The 18,607-nt window shown below is 38.5% G+C and overlaps 1 pseudogene; it reads left to right on the plus strand.

Annotated features, from left to right (window-relative positions):
• The first annotated feature begins 3,738 nt into the window (after window positions 1-3,738).
• On the plus strand, window positions 3,739-6,905 carry LOC121399851 (annotated as a pseudogene).
• Window positions 6,906-18,607: the final 11,702 nt, after the last annotated feature.

The following is an 18,607-nucleotide window of genomic DNA, read 5'->3' on the forward strand; positions in this document are numbered from 1 at the left end:
AACAGCTGCCACTCACAAATCCCACACACGGGCACATGCACAAAAGAATCTTTATTCCAAAAACATGTCAGACACAAGTTTAGGGCTGTAGTTAGGGTTACCACCTTTTTTGGAAAAGAAATACCGGCCTTCCTATATATTTAGATTTTTTCCCTATTAATAACATTGGGGGTCAAGCATCGTTTTTCCTGGTCAAGCCGGTAAAATACTGGCCAGGTGGCAACCCTAGCTGTGGCGCACTGTGTTCTGACTAGGGTTGCCACCTTTTCTGGAGTTAAATAGCAGCCTTCCTATATTTGTGATGTTTTTTCCTTTTAATAAGCATCATGTTTACTGGCCGGCCAGGTGGCAACCCTTCTGACTGGTTAAATAGTGTTCATTTATGGTTTTCTATGACTGAACATGGCTGTAAATGTTATCCCATCTGTAACCTCAGAGCAAGCCTATGACTCTGTACTATAACACATATTGTACCCTATATGATTTTTATAATAAAGGATGCTGTTCATGGGAAGTGTCTGCTATATATATTTTTTTTGGAGTAAGAATTAACTCTGCTGCCAAACAATGTTAATATAATAAATGTGTAATGCAAGCGCCCACTCTTCCAGTCTCAAGGTAACACAACAGTTTATCTCAATTCTTCAGAATTGTGTGGGTCAAAGTGATCAGTCAGGCATAATGAGTTGGCTAATGATCTCTTTGCTTTCTCCCACCATTTCTTATTGACTGTTCTACCTCTCAGCCACTGTATTTCTGTCTTGTGCTCCCTGTTGCTAAACAAAATAATCTTAGTTTCCATCGAGTTTTTTCATCTTGAATGACATTTTATATAGGGATGAAAACAAACCAGTTTGGACCAGTAGCACGTAGGATGCCTGTACCACTGCTTCTGTCCCAACTTGAAGCGCATGTCAATATACCAAAAAAAAAAGAGTGTGGAAAACAGGCTCAGAAGCCACAGATACTGTGCTACAAGCTTTATTATAACAAACCTGTAAAAATAAACCTTGAAACACAGTATCTGCTGCTTCTGAGCCTGTTTTCACACTCTCTTTTGGTATGTTTTATAGGGATGCACCAAATCCACTATTTTAGGTTTCGACTGAATCCTTTTTAAAAGATTCAGCCGAATACTGAACCGAACCCCCCCGAGACCGATTTAAAAACGTTCATATATCTTAAAAGGGTTGTTCACCTTTAACTTAAAGGGAGTGGTTCACCTTTAAGGTAACTTTTAGTGTGTTATAGAATTACCAATCCTAAACAACTTTTCAATTGGTTTTCATCATTTATTTTTTGTAGGTTTTTAATTATTTGCCTTTTTCTTCTGACTCTTTGCAGCTTTAAAACGGGCATCTCTGACCCCCTTCTAAAAAGCAAATGCTCTGTAAGGCTACAAATGTATTATTATTGTTACTTTTTATTACTCATCTTTCATTTCAGGCCTCTCCTATTCATATCCCAGTCTCTTTTTCAAATCAATGTGTGGTTGCTAGGGGAATTTGGATCCTAGCAAACAGATTGCTGATATTGCAAACTGGAGAGCCGCTGAATAAAAAGCTAAATAACTCAAAAACTACAAATAATAAAAAAATGAAAACCAATTGCAAGTTTTCTCAGAATATCACTCTCTACATCATACTAACATCCACTTTAACTTTTAGTATGATAAAATTACAAGATGGTGACCCCCTGTAGCCAACTTTGAAAGCATAAATGATTTGTTTGATTAGGCTTGTGGTGCAGTAAGTTCATGTTTATATTTAGTATACAAAATACAGCATTTCTAGCCTTATTCTATTTTAGACTTTACATGCCCTTTAACTTATGTCACCAAGATGTGTCCTTATGGTAGAAAATATGTATATAATGCAGCCTTCGGTCTGCACTGCAATGCTGGCTCTCACATGGCATTTTGCAGGTGTGACCTTTGGAGTGTTTGTGTTGGCCTGTACTGTGACGGGCCTGTACCTTGGAACAACCTTTTACTGAAAACACTGACTTATGGTACAAACTGGACAGAACACGTCTCCCTTGTGTGTTATTGTGCACGTGGACAGCTTTTCAACAAGGCCACTGCGGAGCAAGATTTCTAATGAGTTAACTAATTATATAGAACACAATTACTGAGGAGCAAATAATAGCACAACGTGATCTCTCCCATGTTTTATCTGTAAGACAACCAATAATAATAGATTAGCATCCAGCTGTTTAAGCTTTTGTAACCTCTGCATCTCATTCCCTTGTGATCCCCTTGGGTATGAAAATTGTCCATATTAGGAGATACTGAAGTGGGTTCATTACCTAAAGGTAATGGATTTGAGAATATCCTCAGGGCATTCCTGACCCAATTACTATCACTATCCCTTCTGCCTGCCCAGTATTATACTGCAATGTGAGATTTCAAAGAAATGGAAAAGAATCTATCATTTTTGGATTTTGCCAACATGGAACTGAATTGAAGCCCTTGTTTGCGTATTCAAATGTAAGAACATTTAAAAAACGGAAAATATTATTAGCAAAAACTTGTCATATTCAGTTGTCCAGTGCAGTTAAGCCACATGACTTTATGGTTTGGATTCTGTATGAATCTTGCAAAAAAATGCTAGGATTCAGCCAGATCCTAAACATATCCATAATCAGGTGCATCCCTATTAAATATATCTTTGGTGACATATATATCTAGTAACATGGATCATAGATAAGGCTTTAACTTAACTGTTAGTATGTTATAGAATGTGCCATTTTTAGCCCCTTTTCAAATGGTCTTTTTGTGTTTTATTTGCCACCTTCCTGTCAAATGGGGGTCAGTGAACCCATCAACAACAATCATACTGTTCTGTTAGGATTCAATTTTGTTGTTATTGTTACATTTAATTGTGTATTTTTCTGTTCAGACCCTCTCCAAACACTTTCCAAACATACCAGGTTATAATGGTATATAGAACCCCAGAAAGCAGCTTCTGAAACTCTAAACTAGAGAGCTGCTTAATAAAACTACATCATTAAAAAAAATCTACATCCCAGAAATGTATGATGATATTCTCTGCATTCTAGAATTACATTTGGAACATATTTTATGCATTATGCTGTACAGGTTTGGGACTGGTTTTCGCAACCTGGGGTCTTCCGGATAAGGGATCTTTTCATAATCTGGCTCCTCCTACCTTAAGTCTATTAAAAAAGACAATTTAAACATTAAATTAACCCAATAAGAATGTTTTGCTTCCAATGAGGATTAAATAAATACTAACTGGGATAAAGTACAAGTTATTGTTTAATTATTACAAAGAAAATGGAAATCATTTGAATAATTTCCTGTACTTCAGAACTTTCTCAACAATGGGTTTCCAGATAATGTATCTATCTTTTTAAATATAACCCTTGGCTCGTTTCAAAGAAGGAAACTGTAAAGTAGTCATTTCTTCCTGTACATTCACCAGTCCCCTAAACAAGAGATGTTATATATATATATATATATATATATATATATATATATATATATATATATATATATATATAAAAAGGATAGAACTGCAGGCCGCCTTTAAACACAAACATGAATCATTGTTGATGCAGGAAGAGTTCAACCTTTTCAAAAACCTGAAACCAATCATTGTGTAGCTGAGCCTTTAAATAAATAAATCATTTGCTAAGTAACTCAAATAGAAAATGTTTGAATTGATGTAAGATTCAAGGACAGCAAAAGAGAGAAAAAAAAGCAGATTCCTCTTGTAAAGTGGACAGACTATGCTACTGGTGATTGGCCTAAGTTGCCTGGTTGGACTGGGGGTCATGGTGATCCTGATTGGTGTACTTTCCAGGTATATGTTTTTAACTAAGAGGCAGGCAGAGAACAGAAATAGAGATGATGAAGAGGAGGATGTTTTTGGAGACTTCTGGGAGTCCCATCCTGGGGGTACACAGCTGATCTACAAACCCTCTGCTCTTGCTAACTGGTTGCTGAGAGATCTTCAACGTCAGTCATTGCTACAATCAACGGATTGGTGGATGAGGAAATGGCCTCATATTCAGACAATTATTCAGAACTTGCTCCCGGCTGACAAGATATTGGAGTTGGCCCGGGATCATCTGCAGCTGGCTGATGGCGGAATAGTTGCCTTGGACTGGGTAGTTGGACCAAGAGGTATTTCAGGAACTAGAAGAGGCACCAATACAGCCGGAAGCCCACCGTTGCTCTTTATCATTCCAAACCCATTTGGAAAGTTGACAAGAAACACTGAGCAATTTTGCCTTCGGGCATTAGAAAAAGGCTTTTACCCAGTAATTTTTAATAGGAGAGGGCAGAATGGCTGCCCCTTGGTTACAGTGAAGCTCCAAGCTTTTGGGGAGCCAGCAGATCTGAAAGAGGCTGTGAGTTATGTACGTTTTAGGCACCCATCCTCCTTGTTGTTTCTGATCAGTGAAGGGTTAGGATCAGGACTTCTGCTTTCCTACCTGGGGGAATGTGGTTCCTCCAGCTACATCACAGCGGCCTCATGCATTTCTCCAGTCTTTCGTTGCCAGGAATGGTTTGAGACTGGGCTACCATGGCTGTATGACTGCCTCCTGCTTCTCTATCAGAAATTCCATCTCAGTAGGTAGGTGCATTAAAGGAAAGAATACATTATGGGTGCATTTTCTTTGGTCAGCATTTTTTTTAGCAAAACAAATAGAATAGTTTTTACTCGTATATAGTTTCTAGTAATAGTTTGTAATAGTAATAGTTTGTAATGTAAAAGTTTTTACTCAAGATGTTACTCATCTTCAAGTTCTCAACACACAGACGATCTTTCACTTTGACCCATTGCTTATAAACAGTACTGAATGGGGAAGGAATTATTTCTATAATTCTATAGAGCTTGTCATCAACCTGTTGCTTATTTGGCTCTGTTGTATATATGTATACAGTAAACTGCACATTCAATATATGCCTGACTATGCAAACATAGATATCCTAGAGCAGGGATCCCCAACCAATTGAATCCGTGAGCAACATTCAGAAGTAAAAGGAGTCGGGGAGTAACACTAGCATGAAAAATGTTCTTGGGTGACAAATAAGGGCTGTGATTGGCCATTTAGTTGCCCCTATGTGGATTGTCAACCTACACTGAGACTCTGTTTGGCAGTACACCTGGTTTTTATACAACTAAAACTTGCCTCCAAGCCTGGAATTCAAAAATAAGCATCTGCTGTGAGGCCACTGGGAGCAACATCCAAGGGGTTGGAGAGCAACATGTTGCACACAAGCTACTGGTTGGGGATCACTGCCCTAGAGACAGGTGAAATTGCAACCATTTCTATGCTGTAGTGGCATATTTGCCATGGAAACCATGGGCATAGAGAGCATGTTGATGGTTACCTTGGACACTACTACCACTGTGTCCATTACCACAAAGGAAATAATTTGTCATCGTGGTCAACTATGATTTGAACGGTTGTGGAACCCACTTCCATGGAAACAATGGTGAGAGGTTGGTGACCATACTGAAAGCCATTCTTCTCCTTAAAGGGCATGTACAGTCTAAAATAGAATAAGGCTAGAAATGTTGTATTTTGTATAGTAAATATAAACATGCACCACAAGCCTAATCAAACAAATGATTTATGCTTTCAAAGTTGGCTACAGGGGGTCACCATCTTGTATCTTTGTTAAACATCTTTGCAAGACTAAGACTGTGCACATGCTCAGTGTGGTCTGGGCTGCTTAGGGATCGTCATAAACAAAGTTGCTTGAGTTCTGCATGGCTGGGAAGTAAGTATGATTGTTTCCCTGCTCAGCAGTTAGGGACCATCTGACAATTCCTATCCACAGCAGTAAATGAAGGGAGAATTTCACTGCATACAGTCAGGTTTCTTATAAAAACGGTACACATTTTTTAATTAAAGTATATTGGAGATAGGTTTCTTTTTCATTAAAGCAAGTAACAATGGGATTAAATTTTTTTGCCTTTACATGCCCTTTAAGAAAGCACTGGTAAGAACCCATCTACAATATACAGTTTAGTTTTGGTTTCCAGTGCTCAATAGTGACATTATATTAATAGAGAAAGTCCATACAAGAGGGACTAAGTGGATAAAGGTTTGTGAAGGTGATGGGCTGATCTAAAGTCAATGGTATCATTACTATCATTATTTACCTTTGGTTGTTTTCTTTATTGCAGATATTCCACAGCCCTGGCAGATGTTTTCCCCATGGAGAGAGTTTTGAAGAGCAGTTCATTACAGGAGCTCCACCAAGTACTATTTTGCCAGTGCAAAGGTGAAAACATTAGCTGGGATGAATATTGGGAACACAATGACCCCCTGCGGGACGTGGATGAAGTTGCTGTGCCTGTCATGTGCATCTGTAGCACAGATGATCCCATTCGAGGACCTGCTGAGAAGACGCTTCCCATTGAGCTTTTCAGGACAAACCCATATTTTTTTTGTCGCTGACGCATTATGGAGGACACTGTGGTTTTCTTACAAAGTCAGATGTATCGTGGAGCCACAAGGTTACTTTAGACTATTTTAGCTCTATAACAGAGTTCTTTCAGATAGAAGAGAAAGCAAGTGTCCTGCCTAGAGGTCGCAGTTCTGTCACGATAAACCGGCGAAGAAGAGGAACGCTGCAAAGGCGCGATAGGTCTGTCACTGATCTACATGAAATGTTTAGTTGGAAAAGGTCCTATACCAGGTGACATATTATAGTAAGAGACGGTATGATCCAACAATAAACAGAAACGGGTTAAAAAGGAGACAAGCCTGACGCATTACATGCATAAGCTAGAGATTTGTCATAATAAAGAGCTGTCCAGCTTAGGCACACAATTTGTCACCCTTCTCTCATTTTTTGACATATTTAAACAAATTGTGAGATTATACTGGTGTGTCTGCTTCCTATAAATATTCCAAAAATATTTTTGTTTCCTCCTTGAATTGCCCATCATGGCACATGTTGGGTGAGAAACGAATACATAAATACACCTGGTGATAATGCAATTTAAAAGGCAAACTATCACTCCACGGTAAAACAGACTCCTCCCACATTTGCAGTGGCATGGTGGATCGCAAAACTTTCAGACAGTCGTATTCACCAGCACGTCACTAAGCCAAATCAAACCAACTTGTGTTTCAATTTATACTAAAACCATTCCATACACAAAAAATAGATATGAATTTAATATTTAACTTAATACAGGAATGCGATCTGTTATCCAGAAAACTCCAAATTACATAGACTCCATTTTATATGAATAATTATTTTTACTTTGCTGTAGGGCACCAGTGTTATCCACATTGTCACCCTGTTGCCTACAATATATTTATTGTAAGTAAGGAGACTCCTGAGGTCATTGTTTTTTATTTGCAGCTTCACACTATGGAAATTTACATTATTGACTGCCTCCGTCCTCTTCAAATGTCCTATATTGCACAAGAAATATTTAATTCTATAGTTCTGTTGAACACTGCCTGGCATTTGATCCCCGTTTAGATTTCTGCCTGGAGTGTTGTGGAAATAATAGTTAGAAATTTGGCCATGTCCTTTAGTACCTCTTAATACACAAGCAGTCAGCAAACCTAATGCCTTTCACTGCAAATTGCGAAGAATAATATTTTTGGGGAAAAACGATACAGGGGCTCTGGGTCTTTCTATTGCAGCACCATGCTGGGATTCCCAGTCATCTCAAGGATAGACATGGATGCAGATTTAACAAGACTTCAATTTCAAATAAAAAAAAAAAAACTTTTCAATTGCAAGAATATTTTCAACCCCCCCAAACCTGTTGAAACACACACTGAAATCACATTCTGTGCATGAATTTTCAATGAGTCTGCAAAACCTCAAATCTCTTTTTAAAAACTTAAATGTGATAATAGCTGGAATTTTTAAAATATACCTCCCATGTACTTCTAAGGCAGTTCACCAGGCTTGTGTTTGTAACTCTTGATATTAAAGGGTATGTAAAGTCTAAAAAAAAATAATTGTTAGTCATTGTTATTACTAACAATGAACCCATGGTGGATACACCTATCTATACGTCCCTCCAAATTTCTTCCATCGGCTTTGTTGCTGTTGTACCAAACCAAAGTACAAAAAAAACCAGGCTAAATATTTGGGGCTATATAATGGCGTCTGCACCTGAAAAAAGGAGGGACGTTCTGCACCATGTAATAAAGTGTTTTATACTTTAAGGGGCACATTTACAAAGCTCGAGTGAAGGATTCGAATTAAAAAAACTTCGAATTTCGAAGTGTTTTTTGGGCTACTTCGACCTTCGACTACGAATCGAACGATTCGAACTAAAAATCGTTCGACTATTCGACCATTCGATAAATGAAGTACTGTCTCTTTAAGAAAAACTTCGACCCCCTACTTCGGCAGCTAAAAGCTACCGAAGTCAATGTTAGCCTATGGGGAAGGTCCCCATAGGCTTGCCTGAATTCTTTTGATTGAAGGATATTCCTTCGATCGTTGTATTAAAATCCTTCAAATCGTTCGATTCGAAGGAATTAATCGTTCGATCGAACGAATAATCCTTCGATCGTAGGATTAGCGCTAAATCGTTCGACTTCGATATTCGAAGTCGAACGATTTTAGTTCCTAGTCGAATATCGAGGGTTAATTAACCCTCGATATTCGACCCTTAGTAAATCTGCCCCTAACTGGTTGGAGTTCTTGCCACTTAGGGAAAAAAACATTGAACATGGGGAGTCACATTTATCAAGGGTCAAAATTTGAATTCATGTTTTTCAAAACTACCATACGCTCCCATAATTTAAACAATCAAAATTTATTAATAAAATCACATTTTATGAACTCCGACTAATTGAATTGACCCGAAAACTCGAATTCGATTTGAAAAAATTTGAGGTTTTTTTTCTCCAAAAAAAAACTAGAATATGAGGAAGGCTCCAAACATCACCAAATTGATCCCTGGACCTCTCCTATTGACTTATACAGTAATTCGGCAGGTTTAAGGTGGCGAATAGTCGTATTCGAGTTATTAAAGGGCCAGAATGTGATAAATCTCAAAATTCAAATTAAAACTTGAATTGAGTTTGGATAATTCACAATTCGAATTTGCGAGTTTTGACCAAAAAAAAAAAAAATGTAAAATTTCACTTAGACCCTTCAAACAATAAGTTGTTTTCAGATAGATCATCAGAAATAACGACTTTTTCCAATGACTTTCTATTTTCGATGTGTGACTATTTCTAATATTAAAGTGTCATTGTTGACCCTTCTGAAGCAGCTCTGAGGGGGGGGGTCGCCGACCCTGCAAACTGTTTTAAATGGATACATTTAGTTGATACATTTCCTATCTTTGAACCTGCTGAGCAGAATCTCTGGGTTTCATTACAGGCAGCTGTTAGAATTGATACAATAGTTACTAATACTCCAGAGATGCTGCTGAGAAATGTATCAACTAAATGTTGCAGAATTGTAACAGTTTAGAGTCTGTGCCTGAATTACTGAAACACCAGAGACACGAACATTCAACTTTAAACTTAGATTTTGAAAAAACAGTAAAAAATAAATATTGGAAAGTAATTGAAAAACGTCGTTATTTCCAGGGAATCTGAAAACAACTGAACTGAAAAATGTGTTTGGAAGGTGAACTCCCCCTTTAATAAATCTTCCCACAGTGTGTAATGTGGTTATGCACAAAAATGTGTGGCTTTTGCCCTGATGCATTTGGGGTAATTATCCACCTGTCACAGCTTCTCATAGAGACGTAGAGGAAAAGAAGACGTGCAGTGCCCATCTGCAGCCCTTAGTTTGTGCTTTTAGCCTACACAGCCTGCTGGTGAGACTGAGGGCATCATACATTTGTACCTTATAGGTATTGACAATGAACACTTTTGTCATTGTGATTTTGTAGTAACAAAACAAAGCAGCGGACCCACAATGTGTACTAAAATTACTTTATTACAGTTGATTTTTTTTTTTTTTAAGATTTCCTTTGCTATGGTACAAAGGATAATTACAAACAAAATATTACATAGGATTTATTTTCTTTCCTTTTTCTGACAACTTCGTAACAGCTTTAAATGCACAATCTATACAATTAATACAGGTTATACAATATATTGTGAACCCAGAAGAATACCAGAATACTGACATTACACTGTACAAATGAAACCCTCGCTGTACAAGAGCTCAGTGGGCTCACTCCCTGCAAATACCTTGCACACCCGCAGAAACAGCTAGAGAGGGTGCCAATGGGTCCAGGGACTGTGCTCATTGGGTGTCATTACAAGACATTTTGAGGGTTACCATGAAACAATCCCGGGATTAAGAAGCTGTGAAGAGTCTATAGCACATCTATTCCGATTTATTTTGTCCCTTGTGGCTTTGTTGGGATAAGGAATAAAAACTGCAGTGATGGCGTCACTGTGCCAGATGCAAATATGTGACCATGAGTACAATGCAAAGCTGGGAGTATGTGTATAGTTGTCACTGTATGAAATAGAAAAATAGAATTGAATCTGCTCGCAGGGACGCTCTTGTGGCTACAATCGTGGCCTTGAGGAAGTTTTTGCTATGTAAAGTGGATATAAGGCACGGCAGTGGGGGGTCATTAAGCGACACTCTTGCATCACGCAATACAAAACTGCACCCTGTAGAGCGTTCACTATAAAAGACCAGATCAAAATGGAATAGAACGTTGCACCTTTTAACTCCCACTGAAATGAATCTGGGTCTTAGAAGTACAACATATTAAAGGTGTTCCCTATTGGTCGGAAAGGATTTCTCTCTCTAAACACCATCACTTCCCGAGGGAGGCTGAAATCTTCATAAATAAAGGCAGAGGTGAATGTATTCCTGATGTCAGTTTCTCCGTAGCCTTGGCTGATGCACTGTGCAAATATATATATATATATATATAATATACTACAGAAGCTGGAGAAGGATAACCAGATACCAGCTAGGTCTGTGTGCCCCACTGCTCCTATATTTAGGGCTATGACACCCATCAATTTGATTTGCTGCAATCTTTTCATTCAAAATACCTTATATATCGGGGAATTGCTTTCTGACACCCATAAAGTGTATCAGGACACCAGGCTGTAGGCTCTGTGTTTCCCCATACATTATAATGACAGGAGGAATTCCTGAGAAGGTTGCAGAAAGATATTGACGTGTACGGGTTATTTATCATCTAGAAATGGTTATACTGAAGGATCTTATTTGCTGGAATGCATCAAATCGGAGTGGGATTTTGAGCAACCAGTATAACTGTGACACTGCAGCATGAAAGGACCTGAGCATTTAATGCCACAATAACAACTCATCACATTGCTGAAAACCTAATTTAATGTTGGGGAGCCCACCTACAATGTATAACAAGAATATGACAGCAATGAAAATAATCTGGTATTCCACTTTGGGATGAAGAGATCTCTATGATCTGCCATGCAAACCTGGGCTCTGGCTGGGGTACCAACATGCCTTGGTTTCTGCGGGTGTGCGTTTATTACCATCCTGTAAAACTAAGTTAATTGAAACATTTTATTCTAATTAAAAAAAAAAAAAAAGGTTGATTTTGGCCAAAAGACCATTTTTGTCCCTATGTGGCAAGTGTACAATGTGAGGGTAGGAGTACAGATTCAGACAATATAATAATGTTTCCTTCAACAAAAAAAAATCAAATGTGCAAATAAAAGGGGAGAAACATGCCGGGAGCATGGAAGGAACCCTGGAAAGCAAGGAGAATGTAAGGATGAAGATAAAATAAGATGCCCAGAGACAGCAGGAATGTATTACAAAATAAAAACACATTGCTGGCCCCTCTGGAGGAGAGATTGCCCTGCCACTGCTTGGCTGCCAGATGAACCTACAACATGTTGGCGGCAGTGAAAGGAAGATCCCAGCAAATGCTAAAGAAGTACAAAAGATGCACAGGGTCATGAACCATTGCAGAAATCCAAGTTTCTAGTGCAGGGTTAATCGAAAAGAATTTGACTGCAATGTATCCCTGACCCCTCGAGAGGACACATACCCTACACATAACAACACCACATTGCTCCTCTAACCACTTCTGCAATCGACATATTTTGATTCTAGATTTCACATTAACAGTTTCTCCATAGGAAGCATTTCCTGATGCAGCCCCACTTAGTTGCATCTCTTAATGCAGTAGGAGCAATAGAATGGAGCAAAGACGCATTCAAAGATGCTTTTAAATGAAGGGGTGCTCTACTTCCATATTCATGATATTAGCAGTGTAAGAATTGGAGCGGCTCCTGCTATTCAGCCCAAGCTGGAAGCGTCTCCCTTCTTAGATGTATCTCACAATGTGGCAGGAGCAATAGAACTGAGCAGGGATCCATCAGAAGATGCTTCCTGATTCCATAAATTAAGCCTTTGACCTTCTAGGGTCAAACCGAAGGGGCCACTCTGGTTTGACATTCATGACTTTAGTAAAAACAGCAAATATATACAAAACATGTAAATTGAAATAGTGCTCAAAGAAAGAAGTAGGTATTTGTCCCCTTTAATCCCTTTTGCACCAGAGAGCTTGTTAAAATGTGGCGTCTATATAAGATGGTACCCTCCAGTGCAAAAGAACCACCAGATTAAATAAATGGAAGCAGGCCGGCTTCATTCGGTAGAGATAACTTTTTAGAACTCATATTAGTAGTTATGTTATAAAGCTCAAACTTTATATATATATATATATATATATTTATTTATTTTTTTACATTTTATAAAATGTACAATATACACGGCCCTGGACCCTTTCACAACAACCGCAGCTTCTAAGTAGGAACTACGTCCGCAGCCTATGCACAATGATGCTTTGCCTGGCAATCTACAGAGGGGAATGTAACAGCCTGTGCAAAAATGACTCCACTTTGGGTAACCCATAGCAACCCATCCATCGGTAGCATCTACTGGTCAAACGTCCCATTGGTTGGTTATGGGTGGAGTAAAGATTGCCTGGGTTATTACATTGCCCTTTCGCTCACATGGGTAAATGGTTCTTTTATAAAAAGATTTTCTTATGTTTAGCAAATTAAGTGTTAATAAAAAGGCTCTAGCATTTACAATTTATTAAGTCAATATATCTTTGTGTAATATGCACTAAATATTTTTTCTTATGTTGAATATTTACACCAGTGTCTTTGCTGCCCCCTCGCCAGTCCCAGAGTAGGGAAACTAGTGAGCAGACAAAAATAGTGTGGCACTATAAAAACAAATAAAAAAAACAAAACCTTCTCAATAACTCATATAAAGTCTCTTTGTTACATGAAGACGTTCCAACGGCACCTTGAAATCACCCACCACCTTCATTCTGATGCTCCAGTGGTTTCAGTGTATAGGGAAGTGGCTACAACATATAAGAAACATAAGTCATATGCCCATGATAATACAAGACTGGCGGGTACAGAGGGCATCCCTAAAGCAGAGTTGTGTAGAGTCTCTTTCTTTTTACAGTACTGTCATATGAATCATATGTGGGGCTCAGATGCCTCCTAAATTGGCTTTGTTCCTATTATTAGATTAGTGCAATAAGTAACAGGCCAAGTCTGCATGACAACATCACTTCCTTCAAGTGGGAAATATCTAAACAACATTCAGTTTCCCAGGCAGCAGAAGGTGCTTAAAGGAGAACCAAAGACTAAAAATGAATATGGTTAAAAATGCCATATTTTATATACTGAACTTATTGCACCAGCCTAAAGTTTCAATTTCTCAATAGCAGCAATGATCCCGGATTTCAGACTTGTCACAGGGGGTCACCATCTTGGAAAGTGTCTGTGACACTCACATGCTCAGTGGGCTCTGAGCAGCTGTTGAGAAGCTAAGCTTAGGGGGTGGTCACTAATTATCAAGCAGAAAATGAGGTTGTCCTGTAATATAAGCTGATGCCACAGGGCTGATTATTTAATTCTGATGCTAATTGCACTGGTTTCTGTGCTGACATGTAGTAATTATCTGTATTAATTACTAATCAGCCTTATATTGTGACATTTCTATTCTATGTGTACTGTATATTGTGAGTGGGTCCCTTAGCTCAGTAAGTGACAGCAGCACAGAGCAGTGAAGCAGCAGAAAAAGAAGATGGGGAGCTACTTGGGCATCTTTGGAGTCAAATATCTTTACTGCTAAAGGGCTGTGGTTGCCTTGGGCTGGTACAGAAGCCCAAAACATAATGTACAATATTTCTAGCTACTTATTTAGTTAAGCTTTAGTTCTCCTTTAACATTCCACCCCTGCGTATACGCACAGCAGCCATATTGCTTGCATGGACGGTGCCTGCTCTATATGCTGCTATTGAATGTTCATCAAGACATTAAACACTGTTTAAAAATGTTTGGAGGTTGCAGCTTGATGTGAGCAACATGGCTGTTCCCATCGATTTACAGGCAACTGTACAGAGAATATTCAGTGCACAACCTAAAAGGTTCCATTGAATTCCTAATATAACCCCTTACTTCATTACAGGGAATACTATCGTTTTAAAGGTGTGTGTCCCCCCAAAATCTAATTGCCTGTAATTTGGCATAACAGTTGCAGGGGGCAGAAAGCTGATGTTCTGCAGTGGAAATCATTTTATTTTTGAGAACAGGATCACCATCATATTAAACAGACAGTGACACAAGCGTCTACACCCGCAGGAATTTCTACCCGCAGGTTTTTGTGGGTAACCTGCGGGAACCTGACCCTAAATTATCTGGAATACAGCCACCTGGTACAGCTCGCCCGACTCACTATGGACGCTTTGGACTGAGCAGAGATAATGCTTACTGGTAGCAATTAAGGTAGTTGGGACCTAAAAGTTCAGGCAGCTGCTGTGTCAAACATTTAGAGGCAGATTTATCAAGGGTCGAATATCGAATTTGAAAAACTTCGAAATTCTAATTCAAATAGACCAACCGAAATTAAATCGAAGGGTTTTTTTTTTTGTCAGGATAGGTCAGTTTTTGATCGAATAGGTCCAGTTTCGATCGAATTCGAATCGTACAAATCGAATTAATTGTGCATTCAAATTGTATGATTTGAAGTTTTTCCCAAAAAAAAAACCTTTGACTTTTCAAAGTCCACCAATTGACTCCAAATAGGCTAAAACAGCAATTCGGCAGGTTTTAGATGGCGACTGGTCGAAGTCGAATTTTTAATGATACAGTACATGATAAATTTCGGAATTAGAATTTTCTAATTATTTTAAACTCTAATTTGGACTATTCCCTAGTCGAAGTACACAAAAATTAGCTCCAAATTCGAATTTTCACTTCGACCTTTGATAAATCTGCCCCATAGCATTATGGGGACAAAACACATTTTTTTAAGGAAATGGCAATAACTCCATGTAATTCCATACCCAGCACACGCTAAAATGGCAAGAGACACCATGGACATTATGAATGTGGAATTATTGGAATAACACTATTAATACTGATTAGTAGGGATGCACCGAATCCAGGATTCGGTTCGGGATTCGGCCAGGATTCGGCCATTTTCAGCAGGATTCGGATTCGGCCGAATCCTTCTGCCCAGCCGAACCGAATCCGAATCCTAATTTGCATATGCAAATTAGGGGTGGGAGGGAAATTGCATGACTTTTTGTCAGAAAACAAGGAAGTAAAAAATGTTTTCCCCTTACCACCCCTAATTTGCATATGCAAATTAGGGTTCGGATTCGGTTCGGTATTCGGCCGAATCTTTCACAAAGGATTCGGGGATTCGGCCGAATCCAAAAAAGTGGATTCGGTGCATCCCTACTGATTAGCACAGGCCCTTACAACTTTATATGAACACATAGGCCAATCCATTGGTGATCTGTAGAGTCACCCCCTCTATAAACAAGTTGATCATGTGCAGTTTAGCTACAAGCATAGAAATGCCCATATTTCCCTTCCCACTTGATTACAGATGGAACTTCCTTGCCCAGTAACCTGATAGGAGGCACCAGATCAGATTTTGTCTTATTCCATTTAAAATCTGTATATAACAACTGCAAGCTAACGTTCCCTAATGTGGAGCCCAAATAGCTTCAGCTACACTTAAAGGGGCTGTTTACCTTTGAATTAACTTTCAGTATGATGTAGAGAGGGATATTCGGAGACAATTTGCAATTGGTTTTCATTTTTTATTATTTGTGGATTTTGAGTTTTTTAGCTTTTTATTCAGCAGCTCTCCAGTTTGCAATATCAGCAATCTGGTTGCTAGGGTTCAAATGAACCTAGTAACCTGCACTGATTTATATAAGAGACTAGAATTAAGAAAAGGAGTACTTGAATAGTAAAATGAGTAATAAAAACTATACATGTTTAGCCTTACAGAGCATTTGTTTTTAGATGGGGTCAGTGACCCCCATTGAAAGCTGGAAAGAGCCATAAGAAGTAGGCAAATAATACAGAAACTATAAAAAAGAAATACCAATTATAAAGTTGCTTAGAATTGGTCATTCTATAACATACTAAAAGTGAACTTAAATGTGAACCACCCCTTTAAGGACATTCTTACAGCCTTCAGCAAGTACCATTCTATATAGGACAATTATAACAATGAATTTTTAATTCAGAGGAGAGAAACAGAGTGAGGAATTACTAGTGTTTAAAATAATAAAAAAATGAAACAAAGCATTTGACAATTTAGTGCTTATATTAAAATGATGTGCAAGTAAATATCTGTTTAGAAAAGTTCTCTACTATGGTGCCACGTTCAATAAGCCTTCTGATCCCACCGAGCCCATATCATTCATGTAATAATAAAGCATTGGATACGGTTTCAGTACTTGGGAGATTTTGTATTTCTTCCATTGAAAACATATATTAGTGCTAAGGATGTGCTTAATAAACACAAATCCTTTCATATTTAAAAAAAAACAAAAAAAACAGTTAGGTGTAAAAATAAAAACTGGGTAAATAGGCTGTGCAAAATAAAAAATGTTTCTAATATAGTTAGTTAGCCAATAATGTAATGTATAAAGGCTGGAGTGACTGGATGTGTAACATAACAGAACAGAAGACTACTTCCTGCTTTTCAGCTCTCTAACTCTGAGTTAGTCAGTGACTTTACGGGGGGCCACATGGGACATAACTGTTCAGTGAGTTTGCAATTGATCCTCAGCATTCAACTCAGATTCAAAAGCAAATAGTTATGGCCCATGTTGCCCTCCCTCAAGCATACCTCCCAACATTTTGGAAGTAAAAAGAGGGACAAAAAAATTTTTCCCGCACGTAGCGCAGCAATTTTTTGACCATGCCCCTTTCTGTGGCCACACCCCCTAATTACCATGTTTGTTTTACAAAATTTGTCAGGTTATGAAGTTTGAAAATATTTCTTATCTAAACTGTGTTTTTGTGTCTCAAAATTGTTACAAAGTATCTTATTTGCACCTGTTAGCTGTTCTGGGCTCTCTGCTAAAAGCCAATTAAGTGAGAAACTTTGTTTCTTTTTCTGGCTGTTCAGTGCAGAGAAACGAGGGACTTTCCAGTACAAATGAGGGACTGCAGGTTGAGTTGTCAAAAGAGGGACTGTCCCTCCGAAAAAGGGACAGTTGGGAGGTATGCTCAAGTCACTGATTGGTTACTGCCTGGTAACCAATCAGTGGAAACCAAGAGAGCTAGGACATCAAACAATGACGGTATAAAGCTCACATAGTGAGAAACGCGTTAGGTTGAATAAATAAAATACTTTTATATTGAAGATTGGTCCTTGGAAGTGCCTGCTCAATTTCTCTATACAGTTATCCGCTCCCTCAGCTGAAGGTTCAGGGCGGTGCACCAGGACCCCTTCTCTAAACTGGTGAGTTCTTTGCTTTGAGACCTGAAAGATTTACTGCATTTACCTACTAGTGTTCCTAATTATCTACATGATATAGTCACATAAAAACAACCTGTATTTCCGTTAGTTGGGGCAAAATACACCGCATTTATAGATAGGGCTATTTATCCTTTATCCCCACTAAGTATAAAAGAATAACCAACTGCTTGCACTGAATATCTCCTCTGGTTAGACGTTCGCACGAGTGGGACCAACCGAGCCATCAGAGCGAGGACTGCATCAACAAGCCAATGGGATTTTTATACCTGCCCGATCTATTTCTGGCTGGTTTTCTGCCAGATATCAGTAGGACAGGCCCCCATACACAGGCCAATATCAACTTAACACAGCATCTAGTAGTCATATACAAATGGTGCCAAACACCACTGCTGTGCATCAACGTCTCTTTCATATATATCCATTTATATATACACAGCGCAGGAATGTTTTCTAAGCATCCACTGTCTACTGAAGGGAAACTGAATGGAAGCCAATACACCTAAATTGGCTAAAAATGAAAATATGGCAAATCTAACAAACCGCGTGTGCGCATTGTAACTCTTGCGGGTGTTTTTGCATTGGCAGAATAACAAATTCAGCACACTGTGCAGGATGAAAAAGCCGACATCTGCGGCAGCTGCAATTAAGCCACACTCAGAGGTTATTTACTAAAACTCGTTTTTCTCATATTTTACCAGAAATAAACTCCCATCCACCAATTTGGCAAATTTATGAATAATTAAACTCGAAAAATCTGAGTTTTTATGAATACCTAAACTTTTTTTTTAAAGTTAATAGGCTTAAAAACCTATTTTTTTTTTTAAGTTTATAGGTTATAGA

The sequence above is a fragment of the Xenopus laevis genome, chromosome 2L (genome assembly GCF_017654675.1).
Source record: "Xenopus laevis strain J_2021 chromosome 2L, Xenopus_laevis_v10.1, whole genome shotgun sequence".
In the NCBI taxonomy this organism is placed as follows: Eukaryota; Metazoa; Chordata; class Amphibia; order Anura; family Pipidae; genus Xenopus; species Xenopus laevis.